Genomic DNA, 14,967 nt, shown 5'->3' with positions numbered 1-14,967 from the left:
ATCTGTAAACACATACTTCTAAAAAGCACACTTGTATGAGGTACTGTTATGGGTAACGCTAACTGCAGCACATGGTTCAGCCCTACTTATCTCTTAGCATACTTTCACGCCTTCAATTAACAATTCCCATCCTGAATACAAGAACAGAACTTTTGATCGTAAAGAAATAAAAAGGCAGAGGACATCTAGAAAACAGGCTTTCATTTTGTGTTAGACGAGTTTGAGAAATCTCATTTATAATTATCTAGAGCTTCTCTACAACACTTCTTACGTTCTCCAAAATGAGCTTGTAATCATCTGCTTCTGCCTCATGTGAACACGAACAGCAATTCCTTCTGCAAGCTGCAGTGTTTTGGAGTCATGCTGTAATGTCACAGATGGAAAGGAGGTGTTTGCACATGCGTATGAGGTGCATATGGAGGTTTAAAACATGAATTTGTACATATAAACCACAGCATCAAAATGAAATAAGCACAGATAAATTAACAGCCATTCACTGGTACTAAAAGAATGAATACATAAATAAAGTCCTCCTTTCATATGAAACTTACCAAGCTTGGAAGATAATCTGTAGTCACATTTTGTGTCTGATGTTACTGCTTTAAAAGACAATTTGTATAACAAAATTATCTGTGAAGAAGTGCTGTTACAAATAAATTATTCCAATCCTCCTTCCTTTACATCCACAGAAAGCAGCCAGGACTGCTGAGCACAGCAGGACGATGTGTCAGCATACAAGAAAATCATCATTTCCTGAACAGAAATGCAGGCCGGCCCCACTGCTCCTACCATTTACGTGCACTGCAGACTCCACTCAGAACTACTACGCGTCAGTTTGACCTTCTTCTCTCTCCAATACTACCTACCAGCCCATGGTTTTGAATAATAATGAATCTGTTCAAGGGCTTTTAACCCTAATTTCACTCCCAGTTTCTCCTTAATTAAATGACAAGGCTCAGTATCTTAAATCTGGTATGCACATGTTTCCTTCTGCATTAGTTGCAATCTACAAGTCATTAATTCCCTGCTCAAACCAGGCATACATCTCATTACATCACAGAAAGCACTGCTTTATCTGCCTTCCCTGCTCAGCTTAGTAACAGAGAGCACTGCTTCTCAAACAAAGATCACAAGCTTTCCCAGCACAGAAAGAAAAATCACCAACAAATGAAAGCGATGCAAAACAGCCTGCCAGGGTGTGCTGAAAAACACCCCAGTTCAAATGCACTGCTGTTATTGTTTACAGTCAGACACATGCAAGTCTACAAAAAATAGGTAAGCAAGAATTAGTCTTTCAATCTAAGATGTTACTTTCTATGTTAAGCTATTTCTACTAGCACAAGTCCTATAACTAAACAAATGTACAACATTTTTTCTTCCTTTGGCTTGCCCTCATTTTAACTAAAACGGTCCTTTACATTCAGGCCTTTTATATCAATACTTGCCATCTCTGGTGCCACAGAAAAACCAGCATAGCTTTTCCCCCCAGATTTCACATATACAGGGCTGCAGTTGAATACCAGTGCTACACGAGACTCTTCTTCATACTGCATTTGAATCCATATGAACCTCCAGAGAATAGAAAATCTTGAGCTGCATCTGGAAACAGCGTACAGCTGGAGGTCAGGCTGAAGGTACAGTTGCTGACCCACTTCTATAATCAGAATGCTGCTGCTCTTCTGTACTGCCTCAGATTTCCAAATATATGATCTCAAAAATGTCTTTGCTATTCAGCACACGTATACACGAGCTACCTTAAAAATAGCTCAGTGAGAACAATTAGCAGCACATAGTGGAGGCCACAAACAACAGACCAGAAGCAGATTGGCAGATGGAGCTGCACTTGACTAGCAACCAACTTTATGCTGAGAGAAGTCCTTTAGAAAAGGATGTGTTTAAAAATAAAAACAATTCACACCTTGGGCTCTTTTTTGTTCCTATTAACTTCCTGCTAGCAAGCATCTGAACTAAAGCAACAACATAAACACAGCATTGTGCTCCTTCTGCCAGCTTCCAGCTGACCCTGATTGCAGAAGCCTGCCCTGCCACTTGTTTAAAACAAAGGTATGCAAGGTGAATACTATAAAAAGGACAAGTGTAATCCTTCAATGTCAAGGGCAAACACTATAAGAAAAGCCCAGAATAAAGTTTGCAGTTTGGCCTACGACATAACACTGCAACACATCTTTCTTGGTAAGCAAACACACCGTGCAAAGGTTTAGTGCTTATGTGGATAAACCCACAGGGTGCAAACTCCTGGAAACCCCATTGGCTGTCATTAAACCTAAACAATGTTTAAGTGAAAAGCATTAAAACATAACTCCAAGTAAGCCTACAGCACAGCTGATGCTGATGGCTCTCTGACAAAGCTATGAGGATTCCTAGCATAGAGTTCATTTACTTAGATTTCTGTATCACAACACTGTATTACAGCAACACTAGTGAAGCACATGCATCTGTCTCATTAGCAATCATATCTGCATTTTTATCAGTAATAAAACACTACTTTAAAGTAAATATCCTTGTTTCTCAAGGATAATTGACAAAAAACCCCTTCAGAGTAATTTCAGCCTTACTGCAGCAAGTAAACTACATTCATTGCAATTATGACTTTCCACTGAAATACTTAATTCAGTAAAACCATTACACAGCATAGAAGTATCCGGAGTGGCATAAAAGCGTCCCATAAATAAACAGATCATCAATTCCTCTTAAAGGTCGTTATGGTGTTAATCCTTTGATAGTACTCCACCAAGTTAACACATCAAGCTATCATTTCAATACTGTGATATAGTTAAAGCTGGATACCTCTAAGACTGATGACCTGCCAATGTAACCACTTCCAAAGTCTCTTTTAGATTCAGCCACACCTGGAATTCCATAACTCTGAAGAGTTTGGCCAAATCCCATCTTGCACCTCCTGTGCTCTTGGATCCCTCCAAGAAGTGGCATCTGCTTGGATCATACATCCAAGTCCACAAGCATCACAAGCATGAAAAGCTTAGTCTCTATGCATTCCCAATCCCTAGCATCTTGGATTCCTAATGAAGATAGGTGAAAATAAAACCTTTTATCCATTTGTTGTTACATCAGAGGTTGCTCTTTGTCAAAACTGAAGCAAGCACAAAATCTGTCAGGTGTGTGACAACCCGCTGGTTAATTTTTGTTACACCCGTACAGGCTCTGAAGAGAGAGAGATAGCCAGTCTCAGTCCCCTCCTCCTGGAGCAAGGCAGTTGCTTTGCTATTGCATTACTGCTTTGTCAACACCAAACAGCATCTGTCGCTCTCCTCCAAAGCTGCACTTTGCTTCTCTGAGCACTAATAAGCACCTTCATGCAGCCACAAATAGACATCGAGTAAGCAGAGCATTTTGCATGTTCACTACAGCAGTGTCACAACATACCATAGGATTTACTTCATTCTTACGACCACAAAGCCCACCTCACTGTGACAAGAGATTAATGCACATCTTAACAAAAAGAGTAGTTACATAAAGGCAGAATAAGCATTTTTAACTGCATCACTAGTTGAGCGATTTAAGAAGTCATCATATTTACACATGGTTATTAAAATTACTTGTGACAAGAATGAAAGATACATCAAGAGAAAAAAAAATTATTCAAGAACATATATTGAAGTTCAAGGATTTGTTGTTACAAAGACGTGCTTTATAAAATACCAACTTCAAGTGGATTGAAAGGAAATTGTGACTATTCGTAAAGAAAGAAATACTGACAAGATGGTTTGAGCTCCAAATCCATCACTATCAAATCCCACATCTTTTTACCCTCAGCACTCCAACTGTCTACATCAGTTTCTGTGTGGGAGCATAGATATTAAGGATAAACTAACTGTGCATCATTAAACATTCCATCAAAATGGACCTTTACAAGAGCAGTCAACAGGTACCAGCCAGCACTTCACACCATACAAACCCCATCTAATAGGAAGCACAGCAAATGATGCAACCCTTTAGAATAGCAACCTTGTATCACTCTGGGTGCATCTGACACCTTGTATAAGAGAGCTGACTCTGCTCTGAAGTGGTTAATCATGCCCTTTGCTTACTCAGACAGCCCTAAGGTCTCCAGGGCCAGGAGGAACAGAACGGTGTAACAGGGCCCAGCCCTGAGTTTGACAAACTCACCTTTTCATCCTGTGCTCTCTCATCTTAGTGTAGTACCACAGTTTGAGTTCCATTTCCAGTCATCTCTCACATTCATGTTTCACCTTGTTGATTACTAGAGCACTTAGTGCCCCTGCAGGACTTTCACCTTGTATTCCAAACCATTGTGTTTGGATAAAACTGATTTAATCCCTGTACTAAGGATGGCAGAACAGTCACTTCCTAAAACAACTGCGCCACTAAAAACAAACTACCACATTTTCTAGCATTGCTCCAAGTGCAGCCACACTAACAGAGACAGGAATGACAAGGAAACGAAATAAAAAGAAACAAACTCATCCAGCATATTTCCAGGCCATCTGTTAGCACAGCAACTGGGTGGGTTTAAGGAACAGATTCAATGGCTGCACAAATGACAAGCAGGCAGTGTAATTCAAACCTCCCTGACTGCTGCTTGTACAAATATGCTGTGTGTCTTTACCTGCAGAATACAACCGAGCAGCTGCATCACACCCTCACTGTTAAATGCGGATTCTGCCTTACATTGACACAGTAACTATGTTTGAGTTCCCAAGGCATACCTCAAAATTAACCCTTCTTCCTGAGTCATTCTAATGATTTCTCTGGGTCACTGTCCCACACTGGCATCCTGACAAACACCATCACAGCTCCTGCACCGCTCCATATTTCAGTACAGCAGTACATTCACAGAAATCATGAACAGCAGTGCATTCTTAGATCCCCCATCCATTATTGGCTTATACGAGAGAGACTTCAGAGAGAGAAATGGCTGTCAGGTATCTGGCCTAGACCATGAGCATTCACTCACCAAGGCTATGGCTGGAGACAAAAAGCTGGCAGTGCTCCACATGCAGCCAGACATCTCATTCACATCCTAGTACACCAGCATGCCCATCCACAAACATATAAAAGACCTGCTCCTTTCACTGCGTTATCTTTCAGACAAAGGTGAGGAGACAAAAATAACAGGTTCAGGGCACAAACCAAGCCAAAATGGATCTATTTCCCTGTGCCGCCATACAGAGACCCATGTTAACAGAATGAGGATATAGAACAAACAGCAGGAGCGTGGTTCTACATAAACCAGCCCTGAGACTCAAAAAACTCTCAGCTATATCCTTAGATGCTTATGTACTACGTTTCTGTCATCAGAACAAGTTTATGAGGCTGCTGCCTCCCCATCTCCTGCCGCAACCTCTCCTTACCATCCCACCACCTGCACTAATCCACCTACACACTGCGCCGTGAGCAAATAATGCTGCTTCTCTCTCAAAACACTTGGGGGACGCATCTGATTTAACAACGTGAACAAATGACATGTTAAAGCCAACAGAGTTGAGTGACAAAGGAGTAACAGCTGCCTCTCTGAAGGAAGCTGCACAAGCCAGAGGATACAGCTGTGGCTTTCCAACATGATACAGCGAGACACTGATAAAGAACATCCACAGAAACACTCCATCTTAAACACAATATGCTATGCAGGAAAGAAGAAAAGGGGACCCTCCCCTCCTCCCCCCCAACATAAAACACACCTCCTTCTCCCATCAGGCTGCAAGTGCCCTTCATATTTTGTTAGTATTTACCTACTTGTAGGTAAAGCACAGTATTAGAACTCCATGAACATTAGCAGTAATGTACTGCTAAGAGGGATGGCAGCACAGGATGCAAAGAAGAGTTAATCAGTATATGTGTACAAAATAGAGCCTATGTATACAAAATACCCAGAACTACGATATCCTGATATACAGCCTGTTATCTGATCATTCTGACGTGGTAAGTATTGTCATTTAAACGGACTGATTTTTAGATACAACTTTGATTCCTGGGATATACACAAAATATATTGTAAGCAAAGCAGATATTAACTGTCAGAAAATAATATATGTCAGAAAGAAAAAAACATCTGACACTTCTCAACCTTCTCAATGTTAATTAGTGCATCGTTAACTTTTCTAATGGTTTTCTGGGGTGCGTGCAAATAAATACAGGGTTATGCTCACAGAGTGATTAGGTTGTAGTGAGCCACCACCCCACCCTACCCAGCTATAAGGAAGCTGTATAACTGACCAGACTGGTTACATCCTTTACTCCATTCACTTTGGAATATAATAAAGTCAGCTATGGCTCTGATGGAAGCACTGAAACACCAACTTAAAATGATTAATGGGTTTTATAGCAGATATTTATTAAGAATCAAAATAGGAAAACGCTCAGTTTTAAGGTAATTTGACTAAGATCTATTAGTTTGGTTCTTTTTACTGTGATTAAGACACGATACTGAGAAACCATGCAAAAAAAAATCTGTGTTTAAGTAGAAAACATGGGGAAAGCATACGCAGAATAGAAGATGACATGACTCCTAATTTAGAGAGAGAAAAGAAACCAGGAAGGAAAAAAAGAGCAATAATAATTATCTGAAAAAAATAAATTTGATTTAATTCCACCTGCAGGTCAAAGCAGCTTTCAGGGTAAAGATTGCTTCTGAGGGCACTGAAAAGAGCTGAACAGCAGAACCCAAGGGAGATAAGCTGGATTCAGAGAATCAAACCATGATTAAATCAACAGACAGATACTATTACTTGCATCTGCCTTCTTAGCTGACTCAATCTGAAGAAACTATCCAGTGTCAGAGATTAGATATGCTAATTTTATATTGTATGAAGAAAATAAGCATCAACTGTGCTTCAGTGTTTGTCCTTTGAACACCAGTTCTTTGTTCATGCACCCAAATATATTTAGGTGCTCATGCCTGCCTATCTGCCACGGCCTGTCATTACGCATTATATTAACTGTCTGCTACAAAAAACATTTTCCAAAACAAGCCCAGCGTTATCTGTCAAAGCACCTCAAACACAACCCTGTGGAAATGATTCCTACATCACTGAAAGGACCTGTAATTCTGGCTCTTGCCCTCTTACAAAGTGCCCGGCTCAAATCCCTTAAGTCAAAGCAACAAATGCATCTCAGCATGAGTTCAAGCTTCCTGGTCTGGTGTTTATTGACTGTGGTGACTGGGTAAGTATTCTTTCAAAGGAACCACATTTATTTCTACAACCTGCTATTAGACAGAAAACGTTCCACTAAAGAAACGACCGGGAGAGCCTCACTACCTCAAGCTGAGCATGACTCAGGATATAACTGCCTCTATTTTGAGGCCAAAATACTTCTTTTAAAATAAGCCGTTTGCCTTCCACTAGTACTTGGCTACCAGGAAGTATATACATCATACACTGCATGCCCAATGATTTTGTCTTAAGGAAAACAACAGTTAACATCTAAAAGAAATATGTGTTTTTTCCCTAAACTTTGGTCAAGGTAAATACTGTGTTTTCATAGATGAAAAAATACTTTGAAAGTATAAAATATTATGCAGATTATGCTACAATAAACGCTTCTATGTAGCCACTTCTATTGCAATGATGATGGAATTGGTCAGATCCCAGCTTTATGGCAGATGTGTCATGCTGAACTGTACCCTGAGGCACACGGACAGCAAAAGGTTCCTTTAAATAAACTCTCACCTTCATCTTTGTTTGCTACCACACGGTTCAACATTAAATGCAAAAATACATATTGAATCGTCATGAATGTACCCATACTCATTTTTTCACTCCCTTTATGAAAACAGAATCACAGAATAACAGTACTTTAAAAGTTATTTGTACACTTCATTGAGTCTTAAAATAATTATGAGCTAAGCATCTGGAAAGAAGCTGCTAATACCAGCATAAATCTACTTACACGTCTTCCAGAGATACCGAGCAGAGTAAGAAATGAAAGAGTATCTGCACAGCCCACATGTCTCAAGAGAAACAGAAGCTGCATTATGTGGACTCAGCACAGAGCATGAGGGTTCAGCATTTCCCCAGGCTCCTAATTAAGGGACATAGGTAGGTATGTCTTTATGCACACGTAGATACGCTGATCTCTCCCTGTGTTTAAATGTACACAGCCTATGGGTAGCACACAAGTGAGGGCTTTCTGACTTCGTTATGGTACGTTCTTCATCAACAGAGCAAGCAGCAATTGCTTTTATACCCCTTACGCCTCCCTCGAACAGCATTTTGATTATTGTATGTCAAAACATTTAGTAGACTGCCACAAATTTCATTCACTATTCTGTGCACTATTCTTTTGTTGAGCAAAGGCTTTTTAAGATTAGTTTCCATTCATAAGGCATCGTTGGTACATCCCAATAATGCAGTGAGCAGCAAACAAAGCAACTTTATAATATACATTCAGGGGACAACTTTATTTTCTTTTAAAATTACTTACAATAGCGTGTTTTCTTTGATTCGAAAATGAACGGAGCCCAGACTTACACTGCTGTCAGAATGTGAGATTAATGGAGGTGCCCACTTCCATCACCACCCATCAGGAACAGAAATGCTGCCAAACTTCACTGCAACACGATGCAGAAGTGATACCGCATTGTTGTGTGACTTCGGGAACTCACCATTTCAGTTCCCTGCACTTTGCCACCTGGTTCGGCATTAAGTTCTTACCTAATTGGAACTGGAGTTTTCTACATCCATGGATATGTCACAAAAATATTGTCTTAAACCACAAAGAAAATTAAATCACAGCAACACCTTTCAAAACATGAGGCCTGCTCCGAACCAGCACAGAGATCAGTTTCCTCTCTGCTTCCACTAAACGCTGAATGTGTTTCTTTCAATTGTCTCTATAATCCCGGGGTTATAATATCCTCTATCACGTTTCGCTGAAGCTTTGGAATTCAGAATCAATTAAAATCATGTCATTTCCCAGAGCGGTTTGAAATCAATCCCAAATTCAAGAAGGTTTGGATTTGATCTGATATTTGATTTCATTTGATTTTTGTATATTGAAATGCTGTGTAAATCTCGAAGGTTCCTTTCCAGCTTTCCAATGCACACCCTTTGGGCATGTTTCCTATTTCAGAGAAGTACAAACACAAAAGGGGAAGTGAAACAGACAATTACTTCCCAGACTAATTGTTACCAAACCTTCTGCCATTTGCAACACGAAAAGAACATTTTAAGTATCATCGTCCCAGGCGTTTTTATGTAAGACTCTAAAAAATAACTTCTATTACCAATGACATCGTTCTGCTGTTTAAAGTGGAGCATAAGAACAAACTTTCACTTTTTTTCCTCCCCCCCCCCCCCCCCAGCTCCTTTTGCTTTCTGATTCTGTACTCGAATGCTGCTGTTACAATGAGGACGGAGGATATAACAAAGGAAATCTTTAATGGGGGATAAAAAAAACAAAGCGCAGAAGCACCTGATGGATGGAGCAGGCTCCCAGCAGTGTGTGTCCATCTGGGTGCTGCTGCCCTGGCCATCACAACGGGCTTCTCTCAGCTCAGCTCAGCTCAGCACACAGGGAGGAGGCGCGGTGCTTACGCACAAGCGCTGTGCGGCTGTACCAACCTGACATCTCTCTACCCAAAACAGCAGCAAGCCAGAAGGATAAAGCACCTTCCTAATTCACCTCTGCCCAAAGGACAGTACCAGTGAGGTCGGTCAGGCACCGGCGTTATTTCTCCCCTCACCATTTACCTCACTGTAGACAAGGATGCCGAAGGGGGCATATCACGGTGACCTGCACCGCTCGGTCACGATCAGCGCCGTCCCCGCCTTCCTCCCTTCATTCTTCCTCCCTCCGTTCCACCATTTCACGCCTTGCCCTCAGCCCGGCCCGCTCTCCCCCTGGGCGGTGCCGGCCGCAGCCCCGCGGGGGGGACAAAGCGCGACCGGCGGAGCTGTCAGCGGGGAGCAGCCTTTTGTTGTCTGAGAACCGGGATGGAGGAGGAAGGCGAAGATGGAACCGAAAAGCCCCGACCCTCCCCGCCCCGCCGTGCCCCGCTCACCGCTCGGTGCTGCAGGCTCGGATGTGCGCAGCGCTCGCTGAGCCGGCGGGGGCCGCGCAGCCCGGGGAGGCCGGAGGAGGATGTCAGCGACGGGCGGAAGGAAGGAAAAGGATTTCGATGAAAGGAAGACAGCGGGCACCGCCGTGTCTTCGGCTTTACCTGTAAGGAGCCGACGGGCCCGACCCGGCCCCCGAGGAGCGGGCGCTGACAGCTGCACGCAGCCGCCGCCCCGGCCGCTACCGCCGCGCCCCGCCCGGCCCCGCCCGGCGCTCCGCCCGGCCCGCCCCGCCCAACATGGCGGCCGCCCTCCCCTCTCCCAGCAGCCCACGCGCGCCCTCCTTTCCCGCCGCTTCCCCTCCCTGTATGATGTCATGGCTGCCGGCCTGCGGCGGGAGAGCAGGAAATGTGTCTTTGTAGCTTCACGTTTCATTTCATAAAGTACAATGGTGGCCGTTTTCTCTGTGCTCCACTGGGTACATGTTCAGGGGGCTGGAGCACCTCCCCTATGAGGACAGGCTGAGGGAGTTGGGTTTGTTCAGCCTGGAGAAGAGAAGGTTGCGGGGTGACCTCATTGCAGCCTTTCAGTACCTGAAGGGAACTTACTCCCAGGAGGGGAGTGAACTCTTGGAAAGGGCTGATAATAGCAGGACTAGGGGAAATGGTTTTAAGTTAAAAGAGGGAAGATTTAGGTTGGATGTTAGGGGGAAGTTCTTTACTAGAAGAGTGGTTAGGCCCTGGAACAGGCTGCCCAGGGAGGTTGTGGATGCCCCGTCCTTGGAGGTGTTCAAGGCCAGGTTGGACGGGGCCCTGGGCAACCTGATCTATGGGGGATCTATGGGGATCTATGGGGTCTCTGTGGGGATCTATGGGGTCTCCTGAGCAACCTGATCTAGTAAAGGTGTATGTTTGGTGGCCCTGCCAGGCAGGGGGATTGGAACTACATGATCCTTGAGGTCCCTTCCAATCCGGGTCATTCTGTGATTCTGTGTGATTCTGTGATGATGGTGGAAGAAACGGGAGTTCTAGGATGAAAAATACAGTTAAATATGACAGTGCACTGCTATGCGTGTAGGGAGTCATCGGGGAATGATGACAGCCTAACTATAAAGTGTTATTAATGTCTAGACAATACTATGGTGCATTATCATCTGAACGCCGCGCAGCTCCTGCAGTACATATTACATATAGATATGAATCATAAGCTTATAGAAATATGGAGATGTAGCGGTGAATCAGAGTGTGCGGCCTCACCTACGTGGTGAATTCTGAGAGACACAAGGAAAGCTGTGCTGACATCTGTTTGTCCTCAAAGAAAACATCAATGGGCTCTACAGAATGGCAGGACTCTAAAGCGGAGATGGAAGAAGGAGTCACAACTGGTGCTGTAGTTAGAGAAGCCCAGCAAAACAAATGGGGCTGCAGAATGCACAAGCAGAGAGTCCCTGTGGGGTTGGAAAAGGGCACTGTAGTATTGACAGGGAAGTCTGGGCAGTGGCCTGGCCAACTGAGTGTAATGGTGGGAAGTAGGTGTCTGAAAGTAATAAGAAAGGGCAAAAAATGAATAACCATTCCTTTATACACGTTTTTAAAATGAAGAGTTATGTCAGCTGGTCCACAAGTTCAGAGAATTTTCATGAATATGCAAGAGATTTAATTAAAAATAGAACTTGCCCTAATTACATGATTATGCAAGAGAACAGATTCAAAGGAACCCCTCCTATCTTTTGAATAAACAATATTCATTGCTTTCTTCCTATCACACATTTGCTTTCAAAGATTTCCTGCAATTAGCTGCTCACCCCAGGGAAATGAGTATCTCTTGAACAAAGCACCTACTCCAGCTTTGACCCTGATTCATAATACGCTGCCTAATGATGTATATGCATGCTTGCAGTTTCCCACACAAGCAGCACACACTACAAGCTGTGTCGTGTAGCAAGGCTGCTTATTGCAATGGAACTAATGTGCAGTATTGCTTACCTCTGGTTATGGCACACAGTGGAGGAGAAGCAGACACAAGAGATTTGCTTCTTCCTCAAGCTTTTTCTTGACCCAAAACGTCAGTTCTCCCCAGCTGGATCTTGCTTTTCTTGTCCATTCTCCATAAGCTAACTGCATTCTTCCAGTAGAAAAGCTGTTTGCTGCCCACATTTCCATCTTGTCCTAGAGAACTAGTTACACTGTGTGCCCTGTTTTTAGGATGAAGTGACCTAGACATACTGCCTCTAAAATATTCTTTGTCCAACAAGGTCACTGTGGTTTTCTGCAGTCATCCAAGTGGGTATTAAAGTAAAACCCCCAAATATGTTATTTATAACGCTGAATTCTTTATTCTCAACATACCCATTTTCCTCCTCTCCCATAAAATAGTTAGGAATTTGCATTGGGAGGGGGCAAATCAAACAGTTCAGCTCATGCAGCAGAAAAAGCTCTTACATTTTGAGGTGCAAGTGTGAGAAATACACACAGCAAATCATGATTCAATTTGACTGACATCCACAATTAGAGCAAGCCTCTGCAAAGAAGTTCAGGTTCACTTCATTTATGAAGTGTAGCTCACTTTATTTTACCAATGTCATTATATCCTCCTGCTCTTTCTGCCAAAAGAGACAACAGTTTTTAAGTCTAAACTTACAGTCTTTAAAATCTATGACTTCATTCTATAAATATGGGCTACCATAAAGCATTCCACTGGAATAATTTCAGTTGCTGCTAAAGTGCTGTTTAAAAGCATCCTGGTAATAACAAATACTGAAAGGCCAGATTCAGCAACCTGTCTGGCTTTTCATCACTATCACTTGACAGTTGCATATGTTTTATATTATATTTCCTACAAGAATGTCCTTTATGAAGAACAGGAAACATAAAAATCAGGGCTTAAGACCAAAAGTGTCAAGTGCTCAGTTGCAGACAGCATTAGTCTAGCTCCTTTGTACAGATCTGCAAATTACTGCATGCAGAGCTACCTTGTTAGCATGGAGTTCAGGCACTTGGGAATAAAAGGACTGTATTTTGTTCGACATGACTCATTGTCATGGTCAAGATGCCTGAACGTGCCATAGGAAACCCACTGTTGGGCATGGCATTAAAGTACTAAGTAAAATAAACACTGATCACAATCCTGCTTCCAAAGTCAATAAGCTTAATTTACATGGAAGCGAATTCTCCTTTTTCAGTCACAAGGATTAATGGGAAGCTGTAACAAATGAAAGCCAGCATGTTTCCCCCCGTCATTCTCTATCCAGAGTGAAATAACAAGGAAACAAAGCGTGTGGTGTAATCCAGCTCTAACAGGCCATTTCAGTAGTTAATTTCTTCTAGGTTTTGTTTTAAAGAGAGCAGGATGCTTGCCGAGGACATTAACATTTTGCTACCCAGACTTCTTTTCATATCATCACTATTACAGAGTAGTGCTATTGAAAAAAACCCCAAAATACTGAAGGTTTAAGAAGATCATTCAGTTAGCTTCAAAACATTCTGTTTTAAAGAACACAAAGCAAAACACATAAGAACCTCAGCTAACCAAGTTAATCAGATGAATGCTATTAACTGATACACAATTTTCCTGCCAATGATGCGACTGTAAAGAAAAACATTGAAGAATTTCAACAACAGAGCTGTATTTATTTATTCCAGTCTCCACTGTGATCTTCAAATAGTAAATGATCAAGGAGTTAGGAATCCTACCCTTTGACAAACTACAGTGCTCTATGCTGTATGAATCAGTTTATCCCAAGATTGTACTTCCAAACGTCTGAATTCTCAGCAAGTTAAAGGTTGGCAGCGGAGAGTTTTTGATGTTAATTGGATTTGAACCTTCATTCATTGTATGCAAGTGAGGTTGAAACTCTACAACAGACTGCACAGGCCTGTACACAAACCTCCCTCCAACCAGCAATTACACTGTCTTCTAAGACATTATTTCCAGCCAACATTAAGCAGAGGGACAGACTGGGGCATGAACTTATCTCAGTACCAGTATACCAGTGCTTCTTCATGAAGATAGGGAAGGAAGGAAGATGTATTTTCTTTATTCTCACAAAGATTCCTATATACATTTAAAAAAGAAGGAACTTAAAAAAACTTAATCCTTCTTAAAAAAGAAGGATTTTTCTGGTGCTTTTTTTAATGCTTGTGCATACGCTTAAGCACAAGAAACACTAGTTTCAAGGTATGCCTGTGTGTGACCTCCTCTGGGTTGTTTTTTGTTTTTAATATAACTGTAAAACCAAATTACAAAACAATTGGGTATCTTGCCCTTTGTGCCCGAGAACCTCATGCCAGTGTTGTCTCAAGGGTAATTTATACGCTTAGATACTGTGCCAAATTGAGTTGTTTGTCTATGTTTTCCCTTGCTAGCGATTAGCCCCTTTTCTCTAACTGTTTGCATTTTTAAGTTCTCAAATGTAACAACTCCCTTTTGCACTTATTTAAACCATTGCAGAGAAAGGATGTTTCTCCCTGGCTAAACCTCTTGGATAGTCCTCCCACCACTCACTTGTCTAGATTTGGCATTCCTTTCCTATCTCCTGACCATCAATTTGCTTGCCTAAACAAACTGAACCCGTGTAAGATTCTACATCTCCCTGATTATCCTAGCTGCCCTTCTCTGCTATTATTTACTCCATCTTTCTTGAGCATAACGTGCTACAATCTTATGCCATGATCACTATTGAAAACGATGGCTCCTGAGTCTGATTTATTAATAACCTCCCTTTCACTTGATGTATTCCTTTTCTGTACACGATGCAGTAATTGCCAAGCCCTTATTCACCCTTCAATTCTTCTTTTAAATGCTCTTCTCTCCTCCTTAACTAATACTGTATATAGAATTACACAAAATGCATTTGGCATCCAGGCAAAATTGACTGCAATTAATTTTTTTTATTATTTTTATTTTTTTTAATATGAGCCCATTTTGCATCTTTGCTTTGGTTAAGGGGCTATTCAAACGAAAGGCAAAC

General features: G+C 42.1%; 1 protein-coding gene across 2 annotated transcripts in view; it reads right to left on the bottom strand.

Moving 5' to 3' along the window:
* Positions 1-10,252, bottom strand: part of KLC1 (kinesin light chain 1) — a 36,449-nt gene extending 26,197 nt beyond the window's left edge. The window contains exon 1 of one of the 2 annotated variants that reach the window (XM_015865500.2): positions 10,004-10,252. The gene's annotated coding sequence lies outside the window, so the exon portion shown is untranslated. The remainder of the gene's footprint in view (positions 1-10,003) is intronic. The other variant, XM_015865494.2, reaches the window with a different exon arrangement.
* Positions 10,253-14,967: the final 4,715 nt, after the last annotated feature.

This window comes from Coturnix japonica, chromosome 5 (assembly GCF_001577835.2).
Source record: "Coturnix japonica isolate 7356 chromosome 5, Coturnix japonica 2.1, whole genome shotgun sequence".
Lineage (NCBI taxonomy): Eukaryota > Metazoa > Chordata > Aves > Galliformes > Phasianidae > Coturnix > Coturnix japonica.
This window is presented reverse-complemented; position numbering and strand designations above follow the sequence as displayed.